The sequence below is a fragment of the Ovis aries genome, chromosome 15 (assembly GCF_016772045.2).
Source record: "Ovis aries strain OAR_USU_Benz2616 breed Rambouillet chromosome 15, ARS-UI_Ramb_v3.0, whole genome shotgun sequence".
Lineage (NCBI taxonomy): Eukaryota > Metazoa > Chordata > Mammalia > Artiodactyla > Bovidae > Ovis > Ovis aries.
The window spans coordinates 30,104,815-30,120,946 of record NC_056068.1 but is presented as its reverse complement, the minus strand read 5'-3'; positions in this window follow the sequence as shown (position 1 = coordinate 30,120,946).

Below are 16,132 nucleotides of genomic sequence, written 5' to 3'. Positions count from 1 at the left end.
CAGACCCCAAAGGTCCTCACCTCCCCCGCCCCTGGTGGGAGAACCTGCCCTCTTTCAGAGATTTGACCTGGGACTGCCCTTCACAGAGGGGGCTCAGGACACACCGCCCCCCACCCTGAGTTATCAGACCAATGGTCAGAATTTAAAAGTCACGGGCATAGACTATGGCCACTCTCTATCCCCACCCGCAAGCAGAGTCCACCTGCCAATCCAGTTACAACACTTTATCATGGAAAAGTTATTTTGATATTTCTCCATCCTCATCCCCTGTATGTCAAGACCTGCCACTTCCTTCTCTCCACTCCACCTTAAAGTCTACCTGGCATCCCTTCTTCCCCAGCTCAGAGCCATAGTGGTTGATCTCCCCTCCAGCCCACCCTCCTTCACTCTCAGCAGAAAAATGAAACTTCTTTCAGAGGCCATGTTCTTTCTTAACTCCATCAGTATTTTCCAGTGATCCGTGTGCTCCCTGCATTAGAATCATTGGCCACCCCGCCCCAGACCACTGATGCAAGGAAGCAGAAGGCTGGTTTTAAACAAGTTTTCCAGCTGGTTAGTGTGCACTGCAGGGGAGGAGGGCCATGGCCCTAGACATTCCACTTGACATCAGAAAGATGCAGTGATTTGCCCCAGGTCACACAGCTAGTTGGCAGCTGAACGGGAAGCAGCAATCCAGTGTCCTTCCTGCTACACTCCAAGGAAATCCTTGTGTGCACAATAGCTGTTGGTGTGAGCATCTCTCTGACTGGAACGTAGGCTTCTTGAGGACAAGGACCATGTTGTATGCCCCCTCTGTATCCCCACTACCTCCTCCAAGTTTGGCACAAGTCCTGGTATATTGATATTTTTGGTAAGCCAGAAAAGTGAAGAGCAGTGTTCAATAAGTGAAGCCCCACATTCAAGTCTTGCTCCAGAGAAGGAAGATCGTGTGGGCATCTGAGGGCAGGAAGCCCCTCTGCAGGGCTCAGAGCTCCTCCCTTCCTGTTGATGTACTGCAAAACAAACCAAAATCCACCTTGCTGTCAAGTGCGGCATTTCTGACACTGCATCCAATATTTCTGCTCTGTCTTCCACAGCAGACCTGTAAATATTTGAAAGCAGCTGTCAGGATCCACTTAGATGTTCTCTCTTCCAGGATGAAAGTCCCCAGCTCCCTCAACCACTGCTCACACGGTTTGATACACAGATCACCACCCCAACCCCACCCCAGGCATCGCAGTACCCCTCCTCTGAATGCCATCCATTTGTCAATGTCCTTGCTCAACTGTGATGAAATGCAATGCTCCAGATGTGGTCTGGCCACTGCCAAACACAGAGGGACAAACCATTATCTCCCCGCTTCTGGGTTCTGGGCTTCGATTAATACAGTCCAAGATTGCATTAGCTCCCTGGCAGCTTCGCCCACTGCTGGCGCACACGGTACTTTGTCTGCTAATCCATCTAACTTGATTACTGTCTAATCCACAACTCTCCATCTTGTCCCCAAGGGTTACATCAAAGTCTTTACAAAACGCCTTGCTCAAATCTAGATTGGCAATGTCCATAGCTCACCATGTGTCTACCAGCCCAGAATACCTAACAACTCCCAAAAGAGACCATTTTGGCTGGACCTGGGCTTGGTGAACCCAAGACGATGCTAGTAATCCCTCCTTTTCTTTCCTATGGCCATGTGAACCAGCCACTCAATAGTCTTTGCTCAGGGACCTCTATGGAGCTTTCCTCACCTAAGGTGCTTGCTCAGCGCCCGGACTGAACAACTGCGATGGGCCACCTGATGGATTACTCCTTCTGTGAGGTTTATGGTGGTGAAACAGGTTGCCTGGGGGAAACACAGAGAAGGGAGTGGGTCCAAATACCACAAACTCAAGAATGCCCACGGAGGTTGTAAATAACCTGATAGAGGGATTCTGAGTCTCTGGGTTGGGAAATGTACTAACAATGCCTGATGTATTTCACTCTCCCTGCACGGGGTCTGAGTCAAAGAAAATATGAAAAAAATCACTGGAATCCCAATTCTGCCAAACCATTTCCTTTCTCCTATAATTAGGTACTCCAGATTTTTAGTATCATTTTTTTGTGTGTGTTTGTTTCTTCTGATCTCCACAGGCTATTTTTAAACCAATCATGACTCACTTTTTGAAAGGCGTTTAAAAAAAAAGGCTTTTTTCCCCAGCAATCAAATGTTCCCGTCCTCTGGGTGACACGTATCTAGGTAAGTCATAGCTGGGTGACAGACAAGGGGGCCTAGGAGAACATGTGGGAGGAAGGCCCCTGCTATGGGCTGGGGGGCGGTGAGGGGAGACATCACACACAGTGACCTTCAGCCCCTGGCCGGCCCCACTGATGAACCCTTACTGCTTCCTCCAAGAAGGAGAAGAATGCAGTTTCTCAGAGAAACGGTGCTGAAGGAAAGAAGGCATAGCTCTGGAAAAGAAGGAGGTGGCTATGAGCTGTCAGCAGTGGGAGGGGCTGTCCATCAAAGTAGTGAGCTCCCTGTCTCTGGAAGCATTCAAACGGAGCATGATAACAATCTTAGTGTTCAAGGCCCTTTCTGATGCTGACTCTGCAACCTCTGCCAGAGAGGCTGCTGGGAAAATTCCAGCTCCAAAAGAGGAATCAAGGCACAGTGACCCAGGGCTTGTCTGGCCGCGGGGCTCCAGGAAGGATGAGGCACTGGCACTCGCAGCCATGCCTGTGCTCGTCCCCCACACAGTGCCAGCGCAGGGAGGGTGGGGGTGCTCCTGCATTCAGCCTTTCTAGAGTGAACCATCTGAGAGGCGAGCCCTTGAACGTGCTCTGCCCCAACCGGTCACCACAGCCACTACCCAGTTAACATATATACTCTCCCTGCCTCCCCAGAGGGCCCTGAATGTGATTTACTAGCTGGTCGTGGGTTCATCGTCTGCCTCCTTTAAGCGTGCAGGAGCTGAATAGAGACTCTTGTAGACCCAGTTCCTTCTTTCTGGGAGTTTACAATCTGAGATCAACCCGCTGAAATGAACACATGTGTGGAACACAGTGCCACATGGCAGGGACACGAACCTGGAGCCATTCAATGGCCCTGGGTGTGACACTGCGAGAGTGTGTGTGCACACACGTGGGCGCCCATGTGCTTGAGTATATGTGTGTACAGGAGAGGGGAAATTATCACATTTGCTTTGGGTCATCTCTAAACTGCACCAGTCCTTTCTTCACCCACCAAGAGTCTGCCGTGTTCCCCCTATCCCACCCTCATGACATTTTAAACTCAACTCCCAAGGAGGACAAAGTTACAGGTGAGAGAGGCCAAAGAAAGGCTGGGAACCATACAGTTTGCAAATCCCTTCCCCATCCATTATTCTGAGATCGTCCATCCAGTCACCAAATAGTTATCCAGCACCTACCGTGCTTCAGGCACTGTGCCCAGCACTGAGGGTGCGGCAGTGACCAAAACCAGACTAGTACCTGATCCCGCGTGAAGCTCGCAGCCTAGTGAACACAGACAGCAGCAATCAGAAACGGTGTCCTTACGGTTCACGCTACTGAGTGCAAGACCAGAAAATTATATAGCGCTGTGCAGCTTGTAACCCAGAGCTGACCTAATCCAGACGCAGGGAGGGAGGGGAGGGGACATTCAGGCTAGGAGCTGAAGGGTGAGGGACAGGTAACCAGAGGGGGCGGGGGGAGGCAGGATGACAAGAGGGAGCCTGGCTGCTGGACTGAAAGATGCAACAACCTGTGAAGGGCACGCATGTTCACCCAGGAAACATGGGATGCCTACACATGCGTCACATGCTTTGGGGCGCTGGAGACGTGTGGTGTCCAAGGCAGCCGCAGCCCTGCTCTTCAGTCTAGATGGGAGGTAGGCATTGCATCTTTGATGTGATTTTTTAAATTGAAACATAATTAATTTACAGTGTTGTGTTAGTCTCAGGTATACAGCAGAGTGATTCAGTTACACACACACGCACACACACACACATCCTTTTTCAGACTCTTTTCCATGATAGGTTATCACAAGATGTTAAATATAGTCCCCTTTGCTATACAGTAGGTCCTTATTAGTTATCTATTTTAATATAGTAGTATGTGTCTGTTCATCTCGAGCTCCTAATTTATACCTCCCCATCCCCTTTCTCTTAGGTAAGCATGTTTGATTTCTATGTCTGTGAGTCTATTTCTGTTTTGTGGCTAAGTCCATTTGAATCGTTTATTTTAGATTCCACACTTAAGTGAGACTGTCTGATGCTTTTCTTCCCCTGTCCGGCTTGCTTCACCTAGCATGATCACCTCTAGGTCCACTCATGTGGCTGCAAATGGCATTCTTTCGTTTTTTTGTGGCTGAGTAATATTCCGTTGTATATATGTACCACATCTTCTTTACCCATTCATCTCTTGACAGAATTTAAGTTGCTTTCATGTCTTGGCTATTGTAAATACTGCAGCTATGAACATTGGGGTGCATACATCTTTTTGAATTAGAGTTTTTGTCTTTTCTGGATATATGCCCAGGAGTGGAATTGCTGGATCATAGGTAACCCTATTTTCAGTTTTTTAAGGTACCTCCATACTGTTCTCCATAGCATCGAAGCAGACATCCTTAAATCTCAGAAATAATTGCTTCATGACAATTATTGTCCTCCCACCTCCCCACCCCTCTCTGGTTACCTGTCCCTCATCCTTCAGCTCCTAGCCTGAATGTCCCCTCCTCTCCCTCCCTGCATCTGGATTAGGTCAGCTCTGGGTTACAAGCTCCACAGCACTATATAATTTTCTGGTCTTGCACTTAGTAGAGTAAGTCCTCCCAGGGAAAATGTCAGAGTTGAGGCAAGTTTCCTCACCTGAAAAATGGAATAGGACCTGCCTGGGACACACTTCAGAGTTGCAATTAACTCCATCAAGTCAGTCTTAATGGCTGGTTGAGTGGCGGAGACTGGGGAGGCAGAGAGAAGTGGAGGATTCCTGCCTCCGTCGCCTGGTGGATGACGATGTGAGATTGTTAACCAAGACAGGGATGTGAGACCAGAACAGTTTCGAGCATGTTCCATGAGGATAATCTGGGGGGTATTCAGCTCATCCTGGGTCTGTATTCTCCAGGGACATGATGAAGAGGAGTCTAGGGAAGTCTAAGAAGAGGTACTAATTAAGCTTGTCTTGAAAGGCAAATAGAATGGGAGTGTGAGGGAGGCAGTAGAGAAGAATTCCAGGAAAGGGCCAAGGCTTGAAGGCTTATCTGGGGACTTGGAGCCCCTGGTGGCTCAGACAGTAAAGCGTCTGCCTGCAGTGCAGGAGACCTGGGTTTGATCCCTGTGTTGGGAAGATCCTCTGGAAAAGGAAATGGCAACACTCCCAGTATTCTTGCCTGGAGAATCCCATGGACATGGGATTGCAAAGAGTCAGACACGACTGAGTGACTTCACTTTCACTTTGTGTGGCTGGACCAGGACCATGCACACACATCACAGAAGGATGGAAGCCAGGCAGAGGGCAAGACGCTGAGGAGTTTGGACTTTGTCCCAAACAGGAGTCATTGAAAAGTATTGAGAAAGAAAATGACATGGTCAGATTTACGCTCTGAAAAAAAAAAAATCGTTGCATCCGCAGAGTTGAGGGTGGCTTGGGGACAGCAAGAGGCAAGGGGAGAAGACAGCTGGGGAATTGGCAGGGCTATCTAGGAGCTCAAAAGCACAGGATGAGGGGACTCTTTGGGTGTAGAAAGGTGAGCCACGGAGGGAGGAAGTGAAAGTGAATTCCAGATTGACTTCCTGCTCAGCCCATTGAATGTTAAACTTTAAAATTTCATGAAATAGAAAATTAGAGATACCAAGGGAACATTTCATGCAAAGATGGGCACAATAAAGGAGAGAAATATATGGACCTAACAGAAGCAGAAGATATTAAGAAGAGGTGGCAAGAATACACAGAAGAACTGTACAAAAAGATCTTAATGATCCAGATAACCATGATGGTGTGATCACTCACCTAGAGCCAGATATCCTGGAATGCGAAGTCAACTAGGACTTAGGAAGCATTACTACAAACAAAGCTAGCGGAGGTGACGGAATTCCAGTTGAGCTAGTTCAAATCCTGAAAGATGATGCTGTGAAAGTGCTGCACTCAATACGCCAGCAACTTTGGAAAACTCAGCAGTGGCCACAGGACTGGAAAAGGTCAGTTTTCATTCCAATCCCAAAGAAAGGCAATGCCAAAGAATGCTCAAACTACTGCACAATTGCACTCATCTCACTCACTAACAAAGTAATGCTCAAAATTCTCCAAGGTAGACTTCAACAGTATGTAAACAGTGAACTTCCAGATGTTCAAGCTGGATTTAGAAAAGGCAGATGAACCAGAGATCAAATTGCCAACATCCATTGGATCATCAAAAAAGCAAGAGAATTCCAGAAAAACTCTATTTCTGCTTTATTGACTACGCCAAAACCTTTGACTGTGTGGATCACAACTAACTGTGGAAAATTCTTCAAGAGATGAGACTGCCAGACCACCTGACCTGCCTCCTGAGGAATTTGTATGCAAGTCAAGAAGCAACAGTTAGAACCAGAAATGGGACAACGGACTGGTTCCACACTGAGAAAGGAGTACGTCAAGGCTGTGTATTGTCACCTTGCTTGCTTAACTTACATGCAGAGTACGTCATGTGAAATGCCAGACTGGATGAAGCACAAGCTGGAATCAAAATTGCCGGGAGAAATATCAATAACCACAGATATGCAGATGACACCACCCTTATGGCAGAAAGTGAAGAAGAACTAAAGAGCCAATTGGTGAAAGAAGAGAGTGAAAAGGCTGGCTTAAAACTCAACATTCAAAAAACTAAGATCATAGCATCTGGTCCCATCACTTCATGACAAATAGATGGGCAAACAATGGAAACAGTGACAGACTTTCTTTTCTTAGGCTCCAAAATCACTGCAGATGGTGATTGCAGCCACGAAATTAAAAGACGCTTGCTCCTTGGAAGAAAAGCTATGACCAACCTAGATAGCATATTAAAAAGCAGAGACATTACTTTGCCAACAAGAATCCATCTAGTCAAAGCTATGGTTTTTCCAGTAGTCATGTGTGGATGTGAGAGTTGGACCATGAAGAAAGCTGAGTGCTGAAGAATTGATGCTTTTGAACTGTGGTTTTGGAGAAGACTCTTGAGAGTCCCTCAGACAGCAAGGAGATCCAACCAGTCCATCCTAAAGGAAATCAGTCCTGAATATTCATTGGAAGGACTGATGCTGAAGCTAAAACTCCAATACTTTGGCCACCTGATGAGAAGAATTGACTCATTGGAAAAGACCCTGATGCTGGGATAGATTGCAGGCAGGAGGAGAAGGGGACGACAGAGGATGAGATGGTTGGAAGGTATCACCAACTCGATGGACATGAGTTTCAGAAAGTTCCGGGAGCTGGTGATGGACAGGGAAGCCTCGTGTGCTGCAGTCCATGGGGTTGCAAAGAGTCAGACACGACTGAGCAACTGAACTGAACTGAAAGATGTACAGAGGTGGTCAGATAAAGGAATCGAGACCAGCTGCACAACAAGGCTGAGGTTGTCGGGTGGAGGTGGATACAGGTTTGAGGGTGAAGATGGAGGCTGAGATCCTCCTGCCACTTCCACGGAAACAACCCGCTTCCCTCTCTGCCTCTTGGGCTCCATGTGACCATTTGTCCTATTGCTTAGGGCAAACCCCAGAGGAAGTCCTAAACCTTCTTCCCTTTCCCCTTCGCTTTCTCCCCACATCCCAGCTGTCAGTTCCACTGGTGGGCCCTCTCCCTCTCCAAGGCAGGCGAGCACAAGTGCCCTCTTCCCTCTGCCTGCTCACAGCCCCTGTCATCTTGCTCCCGGGACCACACGACAGCCCCTACCTAGGGCCTCCTTCCCATTGTCGCCCTCTTCCTGTCTCTCCAAGCCCATTCCCTCCAGCAGTGATCAGACCAGGTCACTGCCAAGCATAACAACCTCCAGGGGCTCCTCTTCATCTTCAGAACTAAATGCTGACTCCTTGCTTGGCTCTCAGCTCTGCCTGAGCTTGTCCCTGGGCCATCCCACTCCTGTCTCCCTTGCACGACTCCCCTCTGTGGTTCCCTCTGCTCCTTGGGCTGCTGACCTTGTTCCCCACTGAGAACCTTGGGGTTTGCAGAATATACTGCCTCCTGGCCCTTCTTGTCATGTGGGTCCCTACAAGAGCATCATTCTGTGGAGACCTCCCTGAGGGCAGCCACCCACCACTATCCCTTGTTTTCCCTGTTTATCGATTTGCTTATTACATGTCTCCCACATGCTAGCTGAAAGCTCACCCAGAGCTGGGTCTGTTCGCCATCACACCCTGGGGCTTCACAAGTGCTTGCTCTAGCTGGTGACCTGCAGATGCCTGCTGGATAGATGCATACATGAACAATGGAACAGATGGGCATAAAGGTGACATCTGACGCTAGGAGAAGATAACCCCCACAGACAGAGAAAGTACAGTCAGGGAGAGAGAGTCTAGCTGAAGAAGGAGGAAAAGAATCAAGAGACACTATTATGAAATAAATCAAGGAAAAAGAGAATTGTTCAATGGAAGGACTGGTCCCATTGCCAAAAATTGCTAGAGGGACATTGTAAGGGCCCACAAACTTCCACTGGCTTTAATGAGAGGAGATTACTTAGGACCCAGGGGAACCGTGGAGGGCTGGCAGGTGACTGCCAGGGGCTGGTGTCATTGGCTGGAATGGAGGGGTGGGTGGGGCATATCTGGCTGGAACAGGTGGGTGTGGGTATCCAGGCAAAGACTTAAAGACTCTTAAAGACTGGCTTCTGGCCTGAGCAGAAAAAGTAGAGGAGAAAGATAAGCATCTGAGATTACACAGCAAGAAACGGACTGGGCTTCTCAGAGGTTTACCGAAACATACAGTGCTCCAGACAGAGTCAAAGGGATATGCATCCCACACGCACCTAAAAGCAAGGGCTGCACAGGGAAGAGCTAGGAAGGGGTTTTAGATGGCAGGGCTGGCCTCTCCTCTAGGTTCTAAGCAGTTTATTCTGGCCCCATCAATGAACTTCCAGCCCATATAGCCAAGCCAGAGGCCAGCAGTGATTGGACATCCACCCCAAGAGGCGACGGAGGGACTAACCAACTGTTGCTTCTTGAACATGCCCTTTTGAGGTCTCACCCTAGACCCCAAGTGGATCATCAGCATGTTCCCCCAGCCACCCACTTCTACTCACCCCCACAGGAGCACAGGTCAGTACAGCTCCCTCCAGCTCATCACTTTTCCAGCGATACAATATTCAGCACCAACTTAGACCTGACACCCAGGCAGCTGTCCAGTCTTACTTCCACTGCAAACCAGAGCCTGGCTCTGAGCAAGCTTCTCTATTGGCCTTAGCGTCTAGTGGACGGAAAGGAGCCTACATCCTGCTGTGGTGGGTGGGAAGCTGGTGTAGGGAGTGGAGAGCAAAGCTGTGCATTTCTCATGTCTCACACGGTAATTAAGGGTCAGCTTTGTACCCAGTCCCACTCCCCACCCCACACTTGCTCCACTCGAATTTACAGTTGCAGGAAATGTGGTGGATTAAGAGTTAAAAGAGGCAGGTTTCAAGCTTCGTTCTGTCCCCAGCTAGCTCTGGGAGGTTAGATAAGCCACTTACTCCCTGTGGATCAGTAAAAAAAAAAAAAGGAGGGTGCGGGGCAGGGGGCTAGAACCACCTCTCAGTCGCCTCCATCGTTCTCAGAGACTCCGAATATCTGAGTCTGATTAATCACTGTGTCCCTCAAGTTCAACAGTCAACCCTCAAAGAATGTATGATCTCCGGGTGAAAGCCTGGCTCCCTCGGGGATGATCGCACAGTGTGGTCACTTGAGTTGAGAGATGGAAACGGACTGAAAGAGGGGTGAAGGGCACTTATGAAAGAGTCTCAGATCCAAAGACAGCAAGAGGTTCCGCAAGGGCATTGTACACCTTGTGAGAAAGGAACCAGAGGAAAGAGAAGGAAACAGCTGGTCTTTTCCAAGGAGAGTTTGTGGTCCAGGGGAAGAGAGAGAACTTCCCCACAGCCCGCCCCGACAGGAAACAAGGAAACATGTCAGCTATGGGACTGAAGGGCTGAGGGAGGCACAACTAACCCCAAACAACTCCAATAAGACATTCATGTTTAACAGGTTTTGAGGAAATTGGGGATTATGAATTGGCCCAGAGGTAGCAGAGGCTTATCCAAGCTGGGGACAGGGGAGGATATGAAGTAGGTAAAAACACATCACAAAGGGTGGATGCTAGTGGTCCCACTCCCACTGAGGGTGATTTACCTCCAGAATCTTTTCTTAAGGAAAATGCTGCCTTCCCCTAAAGCTACACGGGACAAAGCCTGGAGCATGAACCGTGGGGACCAGCACCAGGGAGAGAAATGCATTTAAACGTGTCTGGGGTCACCAGGATGGGGTGTGTGATGGGGGTGTGTGATGAACTGTGTAGGTCTGTGACCTCCCACAGGCAGTCTTCCTTCAAGTGCCTCCTCCAAGGACCTGATGAGGAGTCTTCTGCTCCTGTCTCCTGGTTCATCAACTTCTTTTCATGAACTTTACCCCTTGCCCTGCTCACCCTGAGCCCCATTGAGAGCTTACACTTTAAACAAAAAACTAAACATAAACAGAGCCCCCACCCCCAGGCAGGACCCTCGGAACCAGTCGGTTCCCCCTTTTAAACACGGCCTGGACTGAGCACCAGAAGATTGATGTTTCCTTTTCTTCTCCTGCCCTACATGGCTCCCCAGGCCTCCAGAAAATAAGATTCAGAGGCTGGAGGACAGCAGCCCCTGTGTCAGGAAGCCCAACACCAGTGCTTAGAAGACACCATGATAGACGGTCAATTCTCCCCTCATCAGAGCGAAAGGTGGTCTGATCGGGAGTAATTCCCATCTTGGGAGGGGAGAGCTCCGAGCAGGGAGCCACAGAGTCTGAGAGACACCCTTCTCTAGGTTCTGCCGAGCTGGGAGGGGTGCTCCGTGGGCCTGGGCCCCTCCCCTCTCCACCTATAGCATCTCCTCTTCCCAAACTCGCCTTGTGCTCCATGCTCAGAACAGGCAGCTGATGAGGCTGGTTCCCCACACTGACCGCAGCCAGGGTCTTCAGTGACTTCCCACTGTGGTCCACACACCCCCAGGATGGGTCCCAGACAGAGTCCAGGGTCATGACAGTGTGCCAGCTCCCTCCCAGGATGGTACACAGAGTCCCACATGCTGTGGGGAAAAAAAAAAAAAAAAAACTAAAGAGGCTGCCAGATTCAGCAAATAAAAGTACGGAACATTGAGACTTTCCTGGTGGTCCCTTGGTTAGGAAGCCACCTGCCAATGCAGAGACACGGGTTAGATCCCTGGTCCGGGAAGATCCCACATGCGGTGGAGCAGCTAAAGCCCACGTGCCACAACTACTGAGCCTGCGCTCTGGAGCCTGCAAGCCTGTGCTACTGACGCCATGTGCCCGAGAGCCCACGGTCCCCAGTGAGAGAAGCCACAGCAGTGAGGAGCCCATGCACCATGATGAAGAGCAGGTCCTCCAGCCGCAACTAGAGAAAGGCCTTGCATTGCAATGAAGACCCAGGGCAGCCAAAATTAATTAATTAATTAACTTTAAAAAAATACAGAATGCCCAGCTCAACTTGAATTTCAGATAAACAATGAATAATTATTTCATATAAGTATGTCCTGAATATTACTGGAACAGGCCTGTACTAAACAATTATCTGTTACTTATCTGAAATTCACATTCATCCAGGCATCCTACATTTTTCCTGACAGCCCTCTCTGCGGACCTTCTGTGAAATGCAGGCACCCTGAAAAGGAGGCTGATTAAAGGGCAGGCCACTCCTCAGCAGCCACTGCGGGCTCTAAGAAGTCTGTTAAGGGAGTTCCTAAGCCCCGCAGGAAACCCTGGGCACAGCCTCAGTTCCCACACATTCTACAAAAAGCATCACCCAGCAGTTGACCCAGTGGTCACCAGCAGAGCTGCTTGCTGGCAGGCTGAGCCAGGTCTCTGCCATCCCCCAACCCCAACCCCTACCCTGCCGCTCTGAGGTCAGCTTCCTTGTAAATGTTCCTCTGCCATTTAACTTGCTGTCACTCAGACCAGGTCCAGATGCTTTTGGAGAGAGGGGATGTCCTATCCCGTGACTTTGATTCCAGTCTAAACCATTCCCTTCAAACTGGGAGCAAGGAGAAAGCTGGAGATCTGCCCTTCTCCTTGTCCCACAGACTGCAATCTATCCCCACCCCAGGGCCCCCAGGCATGGAAGGAGAGGCCCTCCTTCCATCCACCTGGCTGCAGAGTCTATTACCTGCTGCCCTCTGCTCCTGCCTGGGCTAATTGAGGCTGGCACACAGGAGGGGCCGCTAATGGGCTCCCTCTGCACAGACTCTCAGCTGGCAGATGGAGGCACGCAATTGCCTCTTTTCCCGACCATTAGGCGGAGCAGCCAACTTCACGCACCAGCCCTTGGCTGGACAGCGCAGCATATGGACTGGCAGGGACGCAGGGCTGGAAGCCACTCTGTCTCAGCCTTCCTCAGACAGCAAAGGCACTCAAGGTGCTGGGGGCGGTGGCTGGGGCCGAGGGCAAACTCCCCAGGAGAAACAGTTGTCAGGCTGCTATTCAGAGGCTTAAACCCAGGCTGTCTGCACCTCCACCTTTTTCTAGCAAAAGGCACATGGAGCAGTCCCCCGGGCTTCCGGGGTTCGTCCCATTGCTCCTGACCCTGGCCAGGGGATGAGGCGAATCGGCTAGTGCAGCCCACTCTTGAGACTCTGAGGAATCCTCACGTGGGGTGAAGAAGCAATGGTCACCTACCTCTTAGAATGATGCCCACCCTTTGCACCCCACTAAGTCCTACACATCTTCCAGAATTCTACTTAAACATCACTTCCTCTGGGCCGCCTTCCCTGATGTTTCAAACTAGGTCAGACCTCCCAGTACTCCTCCCCATAGTACCCTGAGGTTCTTTTTCATATCACTCATTGAAATAATCACTCTGGGAAGGGTTAGAATTCACACCCAATAGCTCAGTAGATAAGACAAATAACAATTTTCCACAACTGGCTGCCTCTTTCCGAGGTTCTCCCTTCTCGCTGATGGTTGGGGCCATGAGGTTGGTTGTGGCAGGAGGCCAATTTGCCAATAGATAGTTGTTGTTCAGTAACCTAGTCATGGCCAACTCTTTGTGACCCCATGGACTGCAGCACACCAGACCTCCCTGTCCCTCACCATCTCCTGAAGCTTGCCAATGTTCATGTCCATTGCATCAGTGATGCTGTTCAGTCATCCTCTAATGCCCTCTTCTCCTTCTGCCCTCAATCTTTCCCAGCATCAGGGACTTTTCCAGTTAATCATCTGTTCACATCAGATGATCAAAATACTGGAGCTTCAGCTTCAGCATCAGCCCTTACAATAAATATTCAGTGTTGATTTTCCTTAAGATTGACTGGTTTGATCTCCTTGCTGTCCAAGGGACTTTCAGGAGTCTTCTCCAGCACCACAGTTCAAAGGCATCAATTCAGTAGATAGTAACTCAGTTTGAAACATTCTCTTTTGGAGAGTCGATCAAGGATCGAAGTCCCCCGAAGGCTTCCTTAGCAGCCCGGTGGTAAAGAATCTGCCTGCCAACGCAGAAGACGCAGGTTTGATCCCTGATCTGGGAAGACCCCATATGCCAGGGGCGGCTAAACCTGTGCGCCACAACTGCTGAGCCTGTGCTTTGGAGCCCGGGAGCTGCAACTAGAGAAAAGTCTGCACAGCGACAAAGACCCAGTATGGCCAACAATGAATAAATTAAAAAATTGTTAAATGAATCAGAGTCCCTTAGGTTGTCATTTCTTTTGCCTCAAGGAACCTCCTTGTCCCATTCTCGTTCCCTGGATGGCATGTGAGGGTGGGGGTCGGGGAGAAGCACAGGCGGACGCCCCCTGAGTTACTGTCAGCCGCGTGAGCCAGGCCACTTGTTCCTGGTTCCAACCGGATGTCCTCTGGCCCCACCCGACCTGTTCCGGCATCCCAGTCAAACCCCCAGTGAAGTCCAATCAGGTGGCAGCCTCATCCCAACCTCAGGACTCTTTCCTCCACCAGTTATTTCAGTGTTTCTGCCAGCCCCCCTCAGGGACACGCAGGAACCCCCTCTCCTTGTTGCATACAGGGCACAGCAGCCAGGAGCACTCAAACCCACCCCAGACACCTCTGTGGACCAAAGCTGCAGTTTCACCCGGGTCACACCGCTGGGAGCCCCTCCTCTCCTTTGGTTACCCATGGAAAGCAGGATGTAAGCTCCAGTATTCTCAGGATCCCCACACCTCTCTGGGAGCCGCTCTCTCTCACCCACCCTGCCCTGAACTTGACACCAGGGAGGATGATGGGGAAAAGCAAGGATGTTCAGAGTGCACACCCTCCCTTCCTGGGACCAGAGAGCTCCCTCCTTTCTCTGCTTCCAGTGGAGTGGCAAGGGCCCTTTCCTGTATCTCTTCCCCACACCCTCTGTTGAACTCTATGCTCAGACCTCCAAGCTTTGCCCTTACAATGTAAAGCATTGCTTTGTAAATGAATAAAATGTATTTATCTCTACAAATGAGGCTGTCAAGACCACAGTTGCACTAAGGTCTTTAAAAAGCCAAGGAGTGACCTCTTGTTCCAGAGTCATTCACTTTCTCCTATGCTTTCTTGACTATAAGAGAAAGGTGAGGGGTGACAGCTTTCAGACTCAGATTTTTAATAACCTTAGGAGCACACTGCAAATGTGAACCCCATCACTCACAAGCATCTTGGTGGAGAAGAGGTGGAAACTCCAGAGCCACTGATCCCTCAAGGCCCTCCCAACTCCGGCAGGCAGTCGAGGTCCCATGACCTAGAGAGGGAGTAGGATCAATACACAAATAACTGCAGCCTAAGGCGGGACCTGGAAAATGCCACGAGTAGGGGGCAAGGGCCCTAGGAAGGTCAATCCAGCAGGAGGTCTCATCAATCAGAGAGCTGGTTCTCAACTTCTTTTTTTTCACCCGTGACCCCAGTAATGCTTTCTCTCACTGTCTACTATACTCCACCAGTTAAGAACGGTTTGTTAACTTCACTCCCAGTAGTTTTATGCACAAAAACAATAGATGTACTGGTTGTGATTTTTCAGACTACATGGAGATTTCAAACTTCATGCAGATTTTGACGAAGCCCCAGCAGAAGGAGGATTTTCGAAGTTGACAGAAGTCTGAGGAGGCTTTATGGATGGTTAGGTTTAGGATTCTAGGCAAAAAGAGAGGTGTGAGTGTCCTCAGAGAATGGCCAGGGGCTGAGCCTGGCAGGCAGGTGGGAGGTGAGCCTGGGACACCAGCCTGGGTGATGCATACTTAGAGTGAAAGCTGCCCTGAAGGCTGGCTTGGGGTTGACTGGGGGGGCGGGGGGGGGGCGGAGCCAGGGGGCGGGGCTCACCCATCTGAGTGGAAGTGGTCTGACCTTCCAGGATGTAGTCTCTGTTTTTTTACCCTTTCCTCCTTCCTCATCCTTCCAGCCACATCCCTGCCCCCAAAGACTGAGCTAAGTTTGGGGAAATAACTCTATCCAAAGCCCTGCCCAGCCTGGGCCCATGGGAACATCCTGCCAGAGCTTTCATGAGGCCTGTAGCTGGGAGAACGGGAGAGATTAAATTCAAAGCTATTTCATTAATTAGTGCATTTTCAGCTATATATAATAGACAATTCAACTCAAAATCACTTAAACAATAAGGAATCTACTGGCTTGTGTAGTTCGGATGTTCCCTGGAAATGCTGGCTTCAGGATGAATTTGATCCCAAGGTTTGTCACGTTCCCCATAAGACTCAGCTCCAATTCTTTGTGATTCTCTCCACTCTGCCCTCCTAATATAGCAGTTTCATTCCCAAACTGAACTCCCTTATGGTAATGAAATTATTGCCAGCAGCTCTGGGGCACCGTATTTCCTCTTCCATAACCAGGAGGAGATAAAAAACTTTTCTTCCCCACCTTTTAACTAAATTCCCAACTTTCTCTGATTGGAAATCTTCAGTGACAACCGATTACGGCAACCAGGGGAATCCTATGCATTGATTGGTTTGGTTCTGTTCCTCAACCAATCAATCACTGCGGTTAGGGTACTAGGAATACCGTGATTGGCTCAGGCT